Source organism: Sturnus vulgaris, chromosome 2, assembly GCF_052056855.1.
Source record: "Sturnus vulgaris isolate bStuVul1 chromosome 2, bStuVul1.hap1, whole genome shotgun sequence".
NCBI lineage: Eukaryota > Metazoa > Chordata > Aves > Passeriformes > Sturnidae > Sturnus > Sturnus vulgaris.
In genome coordinates, this window is record NC_142244.1 from 43,983,770 (window position 1) to 44,000,419 (window position 16,650).

General features: G+C 39.3%; 1 long non-coding RNA gene across 1 annotated transcript in view; it reads left to right on the forward strand.

Annotated features, from left to right (window-relative positions):
• Positions 1 to 631: 631 nt before the first annotated feature.
• The window catches only part of LOC148224750 (uncharacterized), a 38,366-nt gene continuing 22,347 nt past the window's right edge, over positions 632 to 16,650 (forward strand). The window contains exon 1 of the long non-coding RNA XR_015801328.1: positions 632 to 900. This is a non-coding gene — a long non-coding RNA (uncharacterized LOC148224750). The remainder of the gene's footprint in view (positions 901 to 16,650) is intronic.

Below are 16,650 nucleotides of genomic sequence, written 5' to 3' on the forward strand. Positions count from 1 at the left end.
TGTATCCAAATGCAACTGGGTATATTTAATCTCCTGTACCTGTAAATTTTATATAACTGAGTGATCTTGTTAACTTGATTTCTCTTACATGTTTATAACTTTAAATTATTTTAAAAATCCTAATTTGATCTGTAGCAGACTCCTAATTCCACATACTAAATAACACTAAGATATCTGTCTTTAGGTGGAATGTTGAAAATGTACATTTGGGCAGAACAACAAACCAGAAAAAGTGTACTCTATAATTTACTACTTCATAGTTTAAGTACCACTGAGATTTGAATCAGGTCAGTAGTACAATTTTTGTGGAAAATTATTGTTTTTATTGCAATTTATGTTGTTTTAAGTAAGGAATTGTTTTGGAAAATCTTTCTGTAAGGACATTAAATTACTTGTCCTAAACCAACTTCTTTTTTATGCTCATACAGTACCCAGGAATGACTTTACACTAATTTTTCATTTTTATCCTTACCAGCCACTGTTAAAAGTATCTTTGTTCTGCCTTTTCTATTGGCTTGTCACTATCTAAAGATAACATAACACCTTAAGACTTACAGTCATACTCAGTTCTTTGAGAGAGAGGGAGATCATGTGGCACTATTTGGAGGAAGAGTACAAAGGTAAGGGAAGAAAGGTAGGAATCGTAACATCATAATATTATAGAATTATAGAGCAATTTGACTTGGGAGCAGCCTTTCAGGCAGAACAGTCCTTGCCTGGTTTTGCAACTCTCAAAGGTACAGATCCCAGTGCACATTCCTCATCTGAGACAAAACGAGATGACCCAGGCATCAGCCACTGCAAACAGGCAATGGAAAATACTTTTCTTTTTCTGCAGTCCTTTCTCTGCTTGCCCCAATGTGAGGAACACTGAGGACTGCTCAGGCACTCGAGCCCAAGGTAAGTCAGGAGTGGGTTTATGAGAGGTTTTCCCCATATTCCACCTATTTCTACACGCAGGGGCTGATTGCATGGTGAGATGGGTTTTGTCCTGTACCACTCACCCAAAGAGATGTGACTTCCTCACGGTGGCAGCACGCATTGCCTCTTAGAGATGGAGCTCACGAGAAAGGAAAAAATCTTCTGAACAAAATATTCTTGCATTAACTTACTGTCACAGGTGTCACATATAAATTTCCATGGAGGCTGGGAGGAAATATAATGATGTTGTGGAGTATTTCATAGGGGGATGAAACAGCTGCCAATGCCCAGTTCCACTGCTTGCCAGCTGCTTGCTTTTACAGGCAGCTGCTTATATTACAGGCAGCCTGAGCTGTAATTACATGCAAATACTTACTCATTTTCCAACCCTCGCACTACTTGCTGAAGGATATTAATATAATCCATTTCACTCTTCTCTATATTAATAATGGTCCGTAAATACAAATGGGAAAATTCAATTTTGAAAGGGCAACTTTTTTTCATACAGCCCATCTTTATAAGATTATTGTTTGTCTCGAGTGGTCGATTTCACACTGCTGTCAGATTCAGAGCTCATAAACCCGCCAGAGCTATTGAATAATTATTTAAAAATTCATTATCCAGATTTTCTTCTTGTGTTCTGACACCTCCATACAGACACGATCCCTGCAGCTGCCTGAGCATCCCAGGCAGCTGGTCCAGGAGGGCACCTGAGATCGGAGGGGACCCCACCTGGTGTCCTGCTGCCTGGCGACAGTCACGGTGACTTCCTCGGGTTGTCATGGTGACACTCACAACACAAGTGCCACCTAATGAGGCATCTGAAACCATTTGCTCTTGAGAAACAAAGTTGTGATAATGCTGCCCTCAAGAAATGGATCATGTTATTGCTCTCATCACAGAACTGTGCTTTTTAGAGACAAGGAAGCTGGCCTTGTTTCTTGGTTAGAAGTTTTGGGGTTTTTTTAATAAATCCAGATTCAGGAGTATCTGTGCTCTGCCACAGCCTCTCAGGGATGTCCCTGTTCCAGCATGGACAGGGATGGCCACAGTCCCTCAGGGAGGTCCTTGCCTGGCCGGGGTCACCTGTGGCCTCTCCCATCGACCCAGCGTGGGTCAGCACAGCCAGAGCCCCCTGCCTCCTTGGCCTGTTTTGTCCCCAGAATTGTGTCTGCAGCCCTTCATGTCTGACCATTTCTTTCAAAGTCAGTGTGAGCTGGGGCACTGTGTACATTCCTGACTGGCTGAAGTTCAGGATTTGATGGATTTTGTTTCTGTGGGGTGCAGACCTGGCTGAAGCAATTCCTGGCTGGCAACCTGGTAGACCAAGGCTTCTCAGCCCACATCAGAACTGCTGCTCCTGTCTGCATTTTTCCACCTTTGCACATTACAAGTGAAGGGCTCTGTGTCCCTCCTCCCCCTAAGCCTTGCCTTTGCCTTGGCCTTGGCTGAGCCTTCTCCATCTTCCCAGTCATGAGAATCTTCAAGAAGTTCTCAGGGGAGATTTCTTCTTGTAGTTCAACCCTTGGTTTGAATTTCCAAAGATTTCTTCTAGTGGTTCAACCCTTTGCAATCTCACTTCAACTGGAGCCCTAGGATTTGTCAGTGACAACTGTGACCCTAACACTCATCCTAATCATATTCTAACCCTAACAAAAGTGCACAAAACTGCACAAGAAGAAGGGGGACTGTGCAAAGTCTCCTCCCATAAGAGCTAGTTAATGAAGGCTGTGGCTGGAGGATTGGTGCTAAGACTCTGCTGTTGTCAAAAGTTAGGTTCACGAACAAGGTTCAGCAAGAGAAGCTTCAAGGGGACTGAAAAGGAAGGAGGGGTTTACAGCAAGGTCTCAGAAAATCTCCCTTGAGACCTCAGTCTTAAGGCTATGACTAAGGATGAGCAAAATCCAAGACCTAGGGTGATATTTAGTGTCAGGTTTGTGAGAGAGAACATGTGGAAGGCTCCAGAGGGAGTGTCAGAGCAAAGGGAATGCTGGGCTGCAAAAGGGATAGGCAGTGAAAAAAGAATTCGCCCAAAGACCTAGGGCTCAGGTATGAGGGGCTATGGATGGAGTGGGACCACAAAAGGCTGCCAGAGTAGAGGCTGGACTTCAAAAAGAAATCACTCTTGGAAATTTGACTGAGGGCCAGTCACTGATATGTCATATCTTTATATTTAAGGCTTAGGGTTTAGGTTTGGCATTGCTGAAGAAAGTTTTGGAGGATGCTGCAATGCTGTGCCAGCTCTATTTCCACTTTCTGAAGACTGCATTCAGGGTATTCATGGCATTTTCATGAGGTATGTCTCACCATGGTGCACACAAATGAAGTGTCTAAATATGTCTGTGATCCCTACAGTCCAGTGGTGTTAAGATGCAATTTTTGGTGAATTTTTGTCTAATGAAGCAATAAAATACATAACACTTCCATAGTACCTGGCAGCTTCACAGAGCCCCATAAAGGTAAATAAGTTGATATCTCTTGTGCTAATTTTCCTTAATGAGATATATTTAAATGTTTAATCTTACCACCTCTTATCTAACCTTATTTTGAAGAGTGTGAGCATAACTCAGCCATACCTCTTGTATGCCAGTGCTCTCTTCAAGGTGCTGCTGCTGCTCTGAACACTTAGTCTGCATTAACCTGCAGTGGTAGACAGAGTAGACAGTGGTTGCATCAGCTGGACCAAGTCTAGGAAGATGAAAAGCAATTGGAAGGAGAGGGACAAGAATTTTTGGATGAAAGGAGCTTGAGAATTAGCATGGGAGAGAGAATCTGTGAACGTCATGGACTCTGAACTATTTTACTGAGCAGTCACATTGTACTCTTATTTCCTCCTGCAGAAAGTAGCAAGTCCAGATATAGTTGTTTTTCTAAATTAGGTATTTCTTGACTAGGAGATAATGTTTTTAATAATTCAGTTAATTTCTTTATTTCATTCTTTTTTGTTTGCTTTCTGATTTCTTTAAGGGAACAGTGAAATATTTCTGTATGTCTGTGTGGTTGAGTCATTTGCTTTGCCTTGAGAACAAAGGGTCACTTATGGGGCAGTGTGCTCCTGTTGACACTTCTGGGTGTAATGACTTACTTCTGCCATGTGTTTCAGAAAAAGTGCCAGTGAAATAACTTTAAGAAGAATAGTCAATGTGTAAACAAGTCTGCTGAGTTTAAAAAGTATATGAGCCAAGGCAGGAAAAAGAAAAAAACAATAGTGAAGCAGAAAAGCAAAGTGTTAAATTAACTAAAAGAAATGGGTTCATTTGCTGGAAGAAGAAAAAAAGAGAAGATGGTGAAAGAACAACGTGAAAAGACGGAGGTGGAATACAAAGGAGAGTGACTAGGTAGTAAAGGAACGGGTAGCAAAGGTAGTGGGCAGGTGACAGAATAATCTAACTGGACCAAATAATGATTAAGAAATAGAAGAGACAGGGATAGGAATGGTGATGACATTGCCAGTAAGAAATTATTTAAGTGGGAAAAGAGATCAGAGAGAGAAGATGGGACACAATTTCCTTTGACTTGGACATTTCTATCATCATCTTTGATATATTTTTGTAAGAACTAGTCTTAGTTTAACTTTTATGCACATCTGAAAACCATAGCTCTTATGTGGAAGTCCCTATGCTAGATTTTTTTGTATTTGTAGTGAAGTTATAAGAGAAATAGATGGACTCTCAAGAATCAATGCTTACAGCAGTCTATTGTTTATGTGAGGGATTTTAGTGCCCAGGATTACATACTGGCATATACAGTATGTAGTACATGCCAATATGACAGTATATGCCATAGATACATATAATGAATCTACATTTCATTTCTGAAAAGTGATTCATGAAACAAGGAAATTCTTCTCAGTCATTGATTTCCTCTTCCATTTAGAATGATAGGTAGAATAAAAAAGAAAAAAACACCTTTCCATTTCAAAGGTCTTTCCTGAGAATTTAATGTAGTTCCTGTTTAGATCAGAGGCTGCCATTTTTAAGTACCTGTGCCCAGACTCTGTAGATTTAAGTCACTGAAATCCAAAAAGCACTAACAGATCTGAAAAGTTCATAATTTATTGAAGCTGCTAACTGAAGTCAGTAAATTTAGAAACATCATGGTTTTTTCTTTTTCTGTTTATGATAGTATTGTGTGTAATGGTGTGGAACTTCCCTGTGTAAAACTAATTTAAATTGAAGCAAATGGTTGTACATTGATCTGTGTTTTATCGAGGTTACTGCATAAAAAAAATAATTGACACGTGTGTGTGCACTGTATTTTATGGACAGACTACTGACACATATTAATACTTATCATGTCTCAAACTAAATTGTTTTTAGATTGAATTTATGAATTCCTCCTTTTATAGAATTATATCCAGTTCTAGGCCCCTCAGTTTAGGAAGGACATTGAGATGCTTGAGTGCGTCCAGAGGAAGCAACAAGACTGGAGAGGGGCTTGGAACACAAACCAAGGAACAGCTGAGGGAGCTGGGGCTGTTCAGCCTGGAGAAAAGGAGACTCAGGGGTGACCTTGTCACTCTCTGCAACTTCCTGAGAGGTGGCTGTAGCCAGGTGGGGGCTGGTTTCTTTCTCCAGGCAGCAGCTGACACAACCAGACACAAGAGAGTCTTAAGCTGTGCCAAAGGAAAATTAGGTAGGATATTAGGAAGAAGGGTTTTTTTTTACAGAAAAGGTGATCAAGTACTGGAATTGTCTGCCTGGGGAGGTGGTAGAGTCACCATTCCTGCATGTGTTTAAAAAAGATTGGATGTGGCACTCTGTGCCATGGTTTAGTTGAGGTTTTAGGGCATGGGTTGGACTTGATGATCTTGAAGGTCTCTTCTGGCCTAGTGATTCTGTGATTATTTTAATGAAACTGAATTCCTGTAGTTAGTATACTTTGTATTTTGATGATCAATATTCTTTCATGTCTTTCCATCAATCCAAGCAACTAAACCCAAGACATATTTCAAGTCCAATGGAAGATTTTAAGTTCCTGTGTGACTGTAGAAATTTTGTCATGAGCTGTACCCACAACTCTAGCTCTGCTCACCAAATTCTGCAAACCAGAGTCTTCAAAGTGTGTGCAATGTTTGTCTCAAATACTTGTGCATGGTTTGACATTTTCAGGAAGCAGTGAAGTGTTTTCTATTGAATGCTGAGGACAATTCTGCCAGGCTTTCCACTGAAAGCTAGAAAGCTAAATCAAACTGTGCACAGTTCAGTGCTGCTGTAGGAAAAATGCTTCCAGTATACCAGCTGGTTTATTCAGAACTACCTCACACACCTCTGTTCTGCCCTGTGACCTGCAGGATTTGCACTCTCCTGATTTCACGTGGTAAAGAAAAGGAAACCGGGAATATGTGTGACTTCCGGACTATGTGACACTGTGGGCATTGAAAGCCTGGGAACAGTCCTAGCAGGGAGGGGGCTTGAACTAAACTCTTCTGTTTTATGTGTATGATTTATTAACAAGTACCAATGAAAGTTAAAGAAAAAATGTCAGGAAGTGAAATAGTTTGACTTTAACTTAGCATATGGTCTGTGCTTTCAATTTTGGATAAGTGCTTGAGTTATTGTTTCTGGGCATTTCCAAATTTGGCTTTTAATATGTGAAGTTGAGGCGAACCTGACACGGGTAATGAAACTGCAACAGCAAGTTTAGTGAAAATTATAGAGCAGCTGCAAATGTTGGCTTCAGTCCTGCAGAAACAGCAGACACTGTTCCACCAACAGATGGCTGAGGGCCCTTCATTTATTTGGGGACTCCTGGTGTGTACCTGCTCAGTTCTGTCTGCAGTCAAAGGATGTCATGAGGACACAGAAACAATTGTACTGGGTCAAAGATATATCCTGTATCCTGTCTCTGACAATGGTCTATGTTATCTCAGAAATAAAGTAGAAAAGGCAGCTCCAGGGGAAAAATCTTTATTCAATAACCTTGCAATTTGTTCTGCCTGATCCAGAAATTTGCTTTAAATATTTGCTGTCAGCTCACTCTACCATCTATATCACTACGATTCTTAAAGCAGTTTTGTGTGGACAAGCATATAATGTTTCAGTGGAAAGCAAAATTGGTCTGTTCACTAAGAGTTCTTCTACAGCAGTGGAGACAGCAGTGCTAAATCCAACTGTGACCCCTAGGCTTTGCAAATGTCCACCTGGTAAAAACCTGTGGATCTTTAGTTGTCAGGAAATGCTGTAAGTGTTCTGAGAAGCCCAATACTCTATCCATCTTTGCTATCATCCCAGCCAGCTTCCTGGGAGATGTGAAGCTCACAAGCAAGGATACAGATCTAAGCCCATACCTCTGTTCCTGAATTGTACTCAGCTAAGGGTGAGCTGACATCATTTCAGTTAGTCTGACCCTATAAGCATTACTCTGAAAGAATGAGAATTGGAGAATCAGATGTGTAAGCTCCCATTCAGCTAAGCATTTATGTTGAATTACATGAGAAATAAGTGTGGGTTTAAGAGCGTTGCTGAACAATAGATTTTGTTATCATTAAGTCATATTCCGCTTTCAAACTTTTCAGAGGTGACATCCATTGACCTGAATGGAAATGAGTATGGGTTGAGCCTGCACAGAATAGTTTTGATCATCACTTTGAAAAAACATGCAGAATAATCTATTGTTCTTCAAAGTGACTTGTATATCTCCACCATACTCAGTATCTCTCTATAATCATAATACTGGAAAATTTTCAACTGCTTTTATTGACTATTTTTTTCCTTTCAAACCACAAAAATACACGATCCTGGTTTAGTTTTAAGATTTTTCTTTAGATAAAAATTACTTGCATCCTTGCTAAATTGTAACCCAAAAGAGCATTAGCACTCAAGCCACTGAGGCTCCTGAGTCTGGTGCTGATGGCTGAACATAGACCAGAAGGACAATGTGTTGGCAACAGTAAAAGATGCCCAGAATAAAATGTGTACATGGCTTCAAAACCTAATCATTATTTTAGACACAAAGATAAGAAAATATGCGTAGCATCGAAGAAGTTTTCAGGCAGGAGGAAATAAATGAGTCAATTATAAATAAGAGTTCATTAAAACTACATTAAAGTCATCTCACTCTATTCACTCCCATTGTCATAGCTCTGCAAAAAGCCCCATTCTTTTGGCTGCAAAAAATGTAAGTTTGTAATGCTGATTGATTACAGCCTTGATAAAATTAAAATTGTTGAATGCATCATTTATATTCAATCTTATTAGTATTATCAATTCATTAGACTACTTGGACAAGTTATTCTCTCCAGTTCTTCCTAAAATCAATAGTTATAAAAATGACAAGGCAGGCAGATTAGGATCAATGTTAAATTAGTACAAGTGAACTAAAATTGCAATCATATGAAACCAACATTACATAATTGAGGATTTGATTGTTTCAGCTTGACATATAGCCATTATTTGTTGGATTTTCATCACAAAAGCATCCTGTGAAGTGTTTCTAGCAGAAGCCCTCCAAAAACTTGAAAAATGTTCCATTAAATTGAAGAAGAAAACCAGGAAAACCTTTTGTCATATTTCAGCTCAAAGTGGGTGAACCACCTTATAAAAAGCCACATTGCTTCGTGTTAGTGAGAGAGCGCTTACACTTGTAGACAGCAGCTGGAGAAAGGGAAAGGTGAGGAGCACTCAGGTGCTCAGCAGGTTGCAGAAGCCATGCCTTTCTTGCAGGAGAGGCAGGGCAGTAGCCCGCCTTCAGGGACTGAGAGCTACTGCACAGACAGAAGTGGTGTAGACAGCTCAGCTTGCCCATGGATGGGATATTGGTGCTGCTGGAGAAGCAGCCAGGCAGCTGCTGGGATTGCCTGCGACCTCTGCCCAGTGAGGTTCACCACATCGGCTGTGGAGATGCTGCCTGGAGTGTAGGGGCATCCTTTCACAAGCCAAAGCTGTCCTGCTGATTCCATGTTCAGGCCAGCAATTCTGTGTCTTTCTATCTGCTTTATGCGAGGAGCAGGGCAAAGATCCCTCTATGGACTGTGGCTCAGCTGCAAAATATTTAAAATGCTGGGCAAAGTGCCACGTGCTTGTAGTTAGCATTGAACAACCACCAGGAAGACATATAGTGAATTATCACTAACAGCTTTTCTCAGTGTGGGAGCTAAACAGAAGAGGGAGAGCTTGGCAAGCGATTGAACATGTGAGCAAAGCTGGTAATTTATCATGCTGTATCGAGAGTCAAACACAGGGCGGAACCAATGGTCAAAAGACAAATTCCTATAAACACAGAGCTATGTTGTCCAGCTAAGCTGTACTGGACACTGTACTGAATAATCTGGGCTAGTGTAGCAGAGGGAAAAAAACTAAAGGGAACAGTTGTTGTCTCCATGCTAATGAGATTTCCAAATTACTGTGATGAGGGTAACAGAAATGGTGGTGTAATCCTCCCCCTGGTGTCAAGGTGGTGAAAGAAAGCAGAAATTATGGAGACTGTGGAAATCTAAGTGGTTTCTTAATTAAACTGTCCCCACATTGTTATTACTATGGTATTAAAATCAGCAGGAGGTTTATTTGTCAGACCTGTTATTAGAGGAGCTGAGCAGCTCACAAACCAGCCTGATGCTGTTAGCTCTGCACAGGGCCCAACTCAAACTGCTGGTACTGCTGAAGGTAAAATTTCATTTCTCTTCCTCCAGATGAATAGTCTACTCCCAGTTCAATCAGTTCCAATCAGCTGCTGGATAGTGCTAACTGCTTATTTTTCCTTTGAATTATTTGAGCCTGACAGTTTAATACATTCACCAGCTCGTTAATTCTTCCTTGTTCTTGCCTGAGTCATACCTTGTGCATCCTCTTTTACCCTTCAGATACCTAGTGGCTTTAGATGACTTCTATGCTGTCTATTTATCCAAACCTGTTTTGGTGCCTTTATATGTTATAAGAAGACTGGTTCTGCTTTAACTGAACTGCTTGGCTGGGTTTCATTCCACTCTCAAAATACCATGGTGTGGCTGTGTGCAGATAGGTGGCTACAGAAGAATTAGGTGGCTAAGCTCCCCTGAAAGGTGGAGACACAGTCAGTCAGTATAACAGTTTGCCAAAAAATCTTGCCCATTGGGTGTTCCTGCAGCTGACACATTATATCTGGGCAGATAACCTGTTCTCTCAGGAGAAAAAAATGAGCAAAAAGTTAATCCATTAGTTAGGTATCGTCCCTAGGTAATGCTGAGTCTGAATAAGATCATGACAGAGTCTTAAAGTTTTTTCAATAGGGGTTATGCTAAACACATAATCACCCCAAGAGGATTCTGTCAGCCTCATTTTGGGCATTGGTTTCAGTCACAGCACCATCCCCAGTTCCTGCTGGTGTTACATTGCTTCTCAGATCTTTGGTGTTTGTTACATAATGTGCTATTTCTGCAAGATGGGTTCAGCAAATTCAATGCTTAGATGACTGTAGATAAGGATTTTTTTCTGTGTTAATACAAAACTCTACAAGTAGAATGCTTGAATTCTTTTTGCAGCCATACAGAAATGCTTTGCCTGCTTTAAAAGTAAGTGCTTTGAACAAATCTCATCCTTTAGAATAGCAAAAGATTTTAAAAACTTTCTCATCTGCCCTATTTTTCTAGTTCCTTCCTTTGTACTGAGAGCAAAGACTCTTGACTAATGATTAGACACGATAGCATAATTGTTTGGGGAAATAATAATGATGTCTTAGGAGTAGATGATGCCTAAATGTGCTTTACTAGAGCTAGGCCCAATGACAAATACTGAATTTGAGGATAAGAAGTGGCCATTGATTATTTATGCCTACTTATTTTAAGATGTATCCTGTGTATGGATATTGCTGGTTTCATAAATCTTCCCATTCTTTTTTAAGGCAATCCATTCAATGAAAGTAGCAACATGTGGTGGGGTCAGTTCATTCTCATCTATTCTTGTATTTCTCTTAATGTACATAAATTTTTTTAAAAATGGTTGAGCTTTCATTAACTACAAATGTCATTCTGCCCCTTAAAATATGCCATAAGCCATTTCTTAACCTTTTAGCTCAAATCTACATCCTACTTGTTCAGTACAACACACAGAGATATTTCACTACACACAGTTTACATCCATGAGGGAGTACTGCCTCTTCTACTCTGACCTGTACCATTGTAAGTCATTATGTTTTTGTACAAATATTCTTTTGCAAAGGCTTCCACAGGATAAAACTGCAGTCACTAGGATGAAGAGCTGTGTGCTACTGGCATAGGGTGATCTGGGAACACCAGATAAACTCTGCCTTGCTCATGATGGATGAAGAACAGAGGAAAACAAAAGTACCTTGATATCTCAGGTCTGAGGAAGGAATTTTCCCAACCCCCAAACCTAAGAACTAATTTAAGTGTCATATTGATGACCAAAGCACAAAAACATGTTTTTAAAAGAGTTTAATAGACATCATGATACCTCAGGTAGCCTATGCACACACTTGTGTGGATACATATTAAACACAGAATTTCCTCCAGAAGAAGAGTCTTCTAGGAAAATCTAATTTTATTTTAAAGGTTAAGTGGTGGTTAATTCATCAGCCTGGACTTATTCTGTATTTCTAGACTGAATTTTATATCTTTGACATCTAAAACCAGCTTTTCATTATGCTCTATTAATTATGCTGAAAAATCCTACATAATCTGGGAAAACACTAATAGACTAGGTTTCAAACTATTTCTCAACCATCTTTTCAAGAAGGCAAATAGTATTACATTCTTCATTCCCTACCCTGGTTTTATGGCCTTCCTCTGAAGTCCCTGAAGCATGCACATTTTTTATATGATTTTCCTCAGTTTGAAAAGCTTTCCAGCACCTACTGGAAAATAAAAAATAATAATAAAAAAAAATTTAAACCTAATTTAATGAAAACAAATCATGGGTTACAGATAATCTATGCACCTTATCTGTACAGCCAGAGAATGGAGTTTCTACATGTTCCCCGTTTGGTCTGACACTTTAAGGGGTATTTTCAAACATACTCCTTTTATCTTTTGTGTTATTTATTTCTTGCAATCACAATTAAGCAATACTGGAAAAATACAATTTAAATTTTTCTTTTTCTTTGAGTTTATTAAGTAATTAGCTGTAAATTGCTTTGGTTTTTTTCTAATGTGAAATGTGTATTGCTTCAATTGGGGAGATAGAACAACGTGGCTTATTTCTCTCGCTAATTTGCCAAGTTTAGAAAATAAAAAGTGTATTTTAGAAACGTTCCTCCTCTTGCAGACTACTGACTAAATTATAAATTTATAGCAAGACATACATACATTACATTATGTGTGGCAGCTATCTGCTGTGTGTTTTGAGAAGAGTCAGACTTTAGCATGAAGTCCTGCTGAGGGGCCTTCTAGTCTGACTGCAACATCACCCAGTGATGGTTTCACTAACAGTACATACAGCTTTTCCCCAAAATTTCTACCTTCCAAAACCAATTATTTTAAAGCTTGGAGACATAAGTAGGTTTTTTTGCACACATTTTATCTGACTTCTCACACTGAAATGTAATTTTTTTACATTGTAACTGTTCGGACAATGGCATAATAGTGTTATCAGCTCTCTTGTCTAGCCATTCCCAGGCTATCAACCACTCTGACAGGTGCTAAGCAGGTATCTAGTACAATAATATGATTGTCTATTTCCTGTGTAGTTTCTCCTTTCAATGTTTAGATATATCAATATGTGTTGCTGTTGTTGTGCATGCCTTGGTACATATGCACAATGAATTTTTGGTGGCAGAAAATCTTATCCTTTTTAATATAAAGGACTCCTTCATGAATCTCTAAAGCTAATCTCTCTTGGGATGTGCCCAAAGCCTGGATTCTGATGAGTTCAGAAGCCAGCAAGTGCTGAGGGATGACCATGGGGAAAGAGAATAGCCCAAATGGTTATAAAATACAAAGGCCTGGTTGTTAAGAGTGGTGGAAGTCAATAAAAAAGTTTATTCACTTCTTAGGTACAGCAGTCTACAAATCTAAATTACATTAAAGCTGTCACCTTAAGTGTAGCAGTGATATCCCTCCTTAACTTCCCAATTTCCCCAGTCAGAGATGAAAGACCTGTATTGTCTCAGATTATGGTGGTGTATACGGAGTTGCTTTATTTTTAGAGAAGTGACTCACTGATTTTCCAGTTGCTGAGACATCAAATAAATATAACAACTAAAGACAAAGTGATTTCAAAGATCTTCACTGTGCAGAGTGAACACAAACAGGATGTTTGTGCTTAAACTCAGTGTTGGGTGATCTCAAAGATTTTTTAAGCATTTGCAAGAGACGATGAAAAGTATTAAAAAGGTAAATGATGAATGAATTAAAAAGGTAAATGATGAATGAATATGTTTTCTTTGTTGGAGGTTGAATTTTAGTAAGAATTAAATTATGTTATTTATCTATTCTGAAACTAATCTAGAAATAGAAGAAAAAAAGAAGGATCAGAAAACTAAGTTTCTCTTTCCAAATCTTTATAAACTTGTTTTTTTCAATTTTTACAAAGTTTTTAAATGCTCAAAAGCTTTAAAAACTTAATGCAAAATTGAAGATTAGGTATTCCTCCCAGAAGAGAAATCCCCATGAATCCTGTGTTGCTGATACACTTAACTACCTTTGCAGTAGCATCTAATGAGCAGTCATTTAGAAATTAGATTTAGATCCCCTAAAGGTCATTAGCCTAGCAAATCTGATAGCTACATGAAAGGTAGTGAAGAAACAAGTATATGTCAGTAGCCAGGAGCCGATGAGTCAAGGCTGACATTAAGGTTTTACTGGGAAAAAAAGCTGTAATAGCAACATGTAAGCAATATCCATTTAAAGTATATCAGCACTCAGAGGAAAAGTGTTTTCAAAATTATGTGCTTTTCACAGATCATGTGGCTGGAAAGGCAATAGGAAAGAAGACCAGGAATGGGTCTCTGTGCAAACTGGCAGACTTCTGTCAAAATGCAGGCATTGCACTCTGCTTGTAATACATCAAAGTACTTTACTCCTTGGATGCCCTGACTTTGCATTTACAAGCACCTCTACTTTCATAGTATGGGTGGTTATAGCTGTATAATTAAAAATAGCACATTAAGCCAATGAATTACAGTGGCAGCTCTGTTTTCAGAGACCATATAAATTAATTGCTTTCTCATCCTTCTCTGACCTTGCTTTGGTAAGTAGGTAAGATAAATTCATTTGACATTTGCTCTTTGCCAACTTTACTTCCTGAACATACTCTGCAAAGTAGGAGATTAATCCTTCAGGGTTAAAGCATGATGCACACAACACAGCTGTACCAGAGACCGAGAAGAGGAGAAAACTCTCACTGCATGCTCTACCAAAAAATTAGTGTCTAGATCCAGATTAGGGATTGTAGTCTTCCAGCTGGACTTGGTCATAAGGGAAAGGGGGTGCAGTTGATTTCCATTCAGTGCCTGAAGTATCGGTGCTTATCCAGTGGATATTCTGAACAACATTGCTGCTTTCCTCCCTCTGGGGCAGGCTTGGGGGTGAGAGCAAGGTGGCAAGGGAGGGCAGTGCCCTTGAAGGATTGAACAGTTTTGCACAGACAGCTGTGCAGGGCTTGTCCCAAATCCGGATGCATGTGACTGGAAGACAACTTTTAACAACAAAAAAAAAAAAAAGCAAAAGAGCATTAATAAGAACTGTTGTAACAGAAACAGCAATTAGGTGCCACTTCAAAATTGCTGAGACTCATCACTTTTGTCTCTCTGTCATTGCTTGGGAAAGAAACTGCAAAAGATAATAAAATACTGTCAATACAGAGATAAAAACCAGCACCCACTCTGCCTAATGTTTTGACATGAGGATCTACTGGCTACCAACACAAAGCCTTTCAGGTCACTGTGTTCCATATTTTCCTTGTGAAATGTACTGCACTTCAGTCGATTGGGATTATGGCAAATTACCTGGATGTACAATTTAAAATTTCAAATAGATCATTAGCTCTAAGATATAGCTGCAGCATCTGCCAGAAGATATAGGTGAACAAATGGCAAGTTCATGGTTTATTCAGTTGAAGGGGTTACATTTTTGCAGGGTCCCTCACATTTGACCCACCATATTGATGCCACACAGCTCACTAGGCAGAGACAATAATGCAGTCTTACTGGAAAAGCAGTCATGTAAGCAACACTGAATTATTTGTTTTTCTGAGGGCAAGTCACTTTACAGCACCTGGACACAGCATCTCATTCTGCTTGATTCCTTGAGCAGGAATTCTTAAGGCCTTTTCTAGTTCATGTTCACCACTTCAAGCTTCCTGGGTTAGAAGAATAATTTCGTAAGTTGACTCTAAACTCTAATAATGTCAGGCTGAACAAGTTGAGTCTTTTTAAAGTGATAACCCCCAGGAGATGGTGGAGTTGGCACTTTATGTGTGAGACAGAGCAAGCTTGTTTTGCAAAGGCTCCTACAGGCATGAAGCACAGCACAGCTGAGTGAGAAGGCACAAGTGAATTCAGCACTGTTGACATCTTGCATTAAATGTGTGAGAGTGCTGCTATGCTTCTGGTTCTTCAAAAAAGGCATTTATCAGAACTCATTGTGAGGTTGAGGGTCTCACCTATGCACCATTTCTGCTCCTTTTGCTGCCTTCTAATTCCTAAGGCTCCCATGAACAGTTTTAAGAAAGACTAGGCTTGTAAAGAGAGCTAATACTTGTACTAAGCAATTCTCACAGTCAGTAAATACAGACAAGCAGTCACTCAAGGACTCCATCTGGCCTGAAACAGAAGGGGTGACTTTGACATCAGCACAGTTTGGAAGAAGTTCTTCTGACTTGAGATGAGTTATGGTAATTTCCTGAGTGTTCAGGCAGGCATCACCATTTGCTGTGAAGTGGCAGGCAAAGGGGAAGCTAGTTTACTGTCTTTATTCATCTCCATGGCAAAGAAGGAGAGAAAAATGGTGAGAGCAACCAACATCTACACATAATTTTACAACATGACACATGCAAACTGATGTTAGCAACAGGAGTGCCAGTCTGTTGCTTGTTCCTCCTCCTGACCCCACTTTTACAGTTTTGCTGATCTATTTTTCAGTAAGTAAACTGATTCACAAAACAGGTTTGGGGATCCTTCTTTCAGCCAAGTGCAAAGGAAGTGGAGAACCCAGTCCATAAAATATAGTGACATAATAAAAATGTCATGAATATTCTAAATCAGAAATTATGAAGGGGAAAAAGTCATCAGGTAGAAAAATGTGCTTGCAGGGTTGAGTAGAACTTTAGAGCATTATTAAATGTGTGAGGCACAGAAGAAATGGTAAACCTAATGTTTGCCAGAAAAAGGCAGTAATGAATAATGCCAAAACCCAAGAGGAAACATTCAGTAATTAATCTTGCTGTGGTCCTGGGAAGAAGCAGCTGTTTGCCATTCTAGATGACACGGTGCTTTCCCTTAGTGAAGGTGATGGCAGACAATATCTGTTAAAATAGCATTCAGATTATTAGGTCTGTATATTTTGTTGTGTCCACTACTCCAAATTACAGGTTATTGCAGATTCCCACTGGTCTTATGATCACAAAATTTTTTTAAATTTGAAACCTTTCCTTTTTGTGAAGTCATACCCTATGCATTCTTGTGTCAATATCGCCATTTAGTTTTGTTTGTTTCCAAACTATATTTGTAAAACACAATAATGTGTTCCCTCAGTCCTTATATAATTGCATTAATAAATTAATCCAGAAGAGTTCCTGATTTGTGAAAGACTTTCCATTGTCTAAACAAGCTTCATGTTTCTTTCCAGTCAATAAAGAT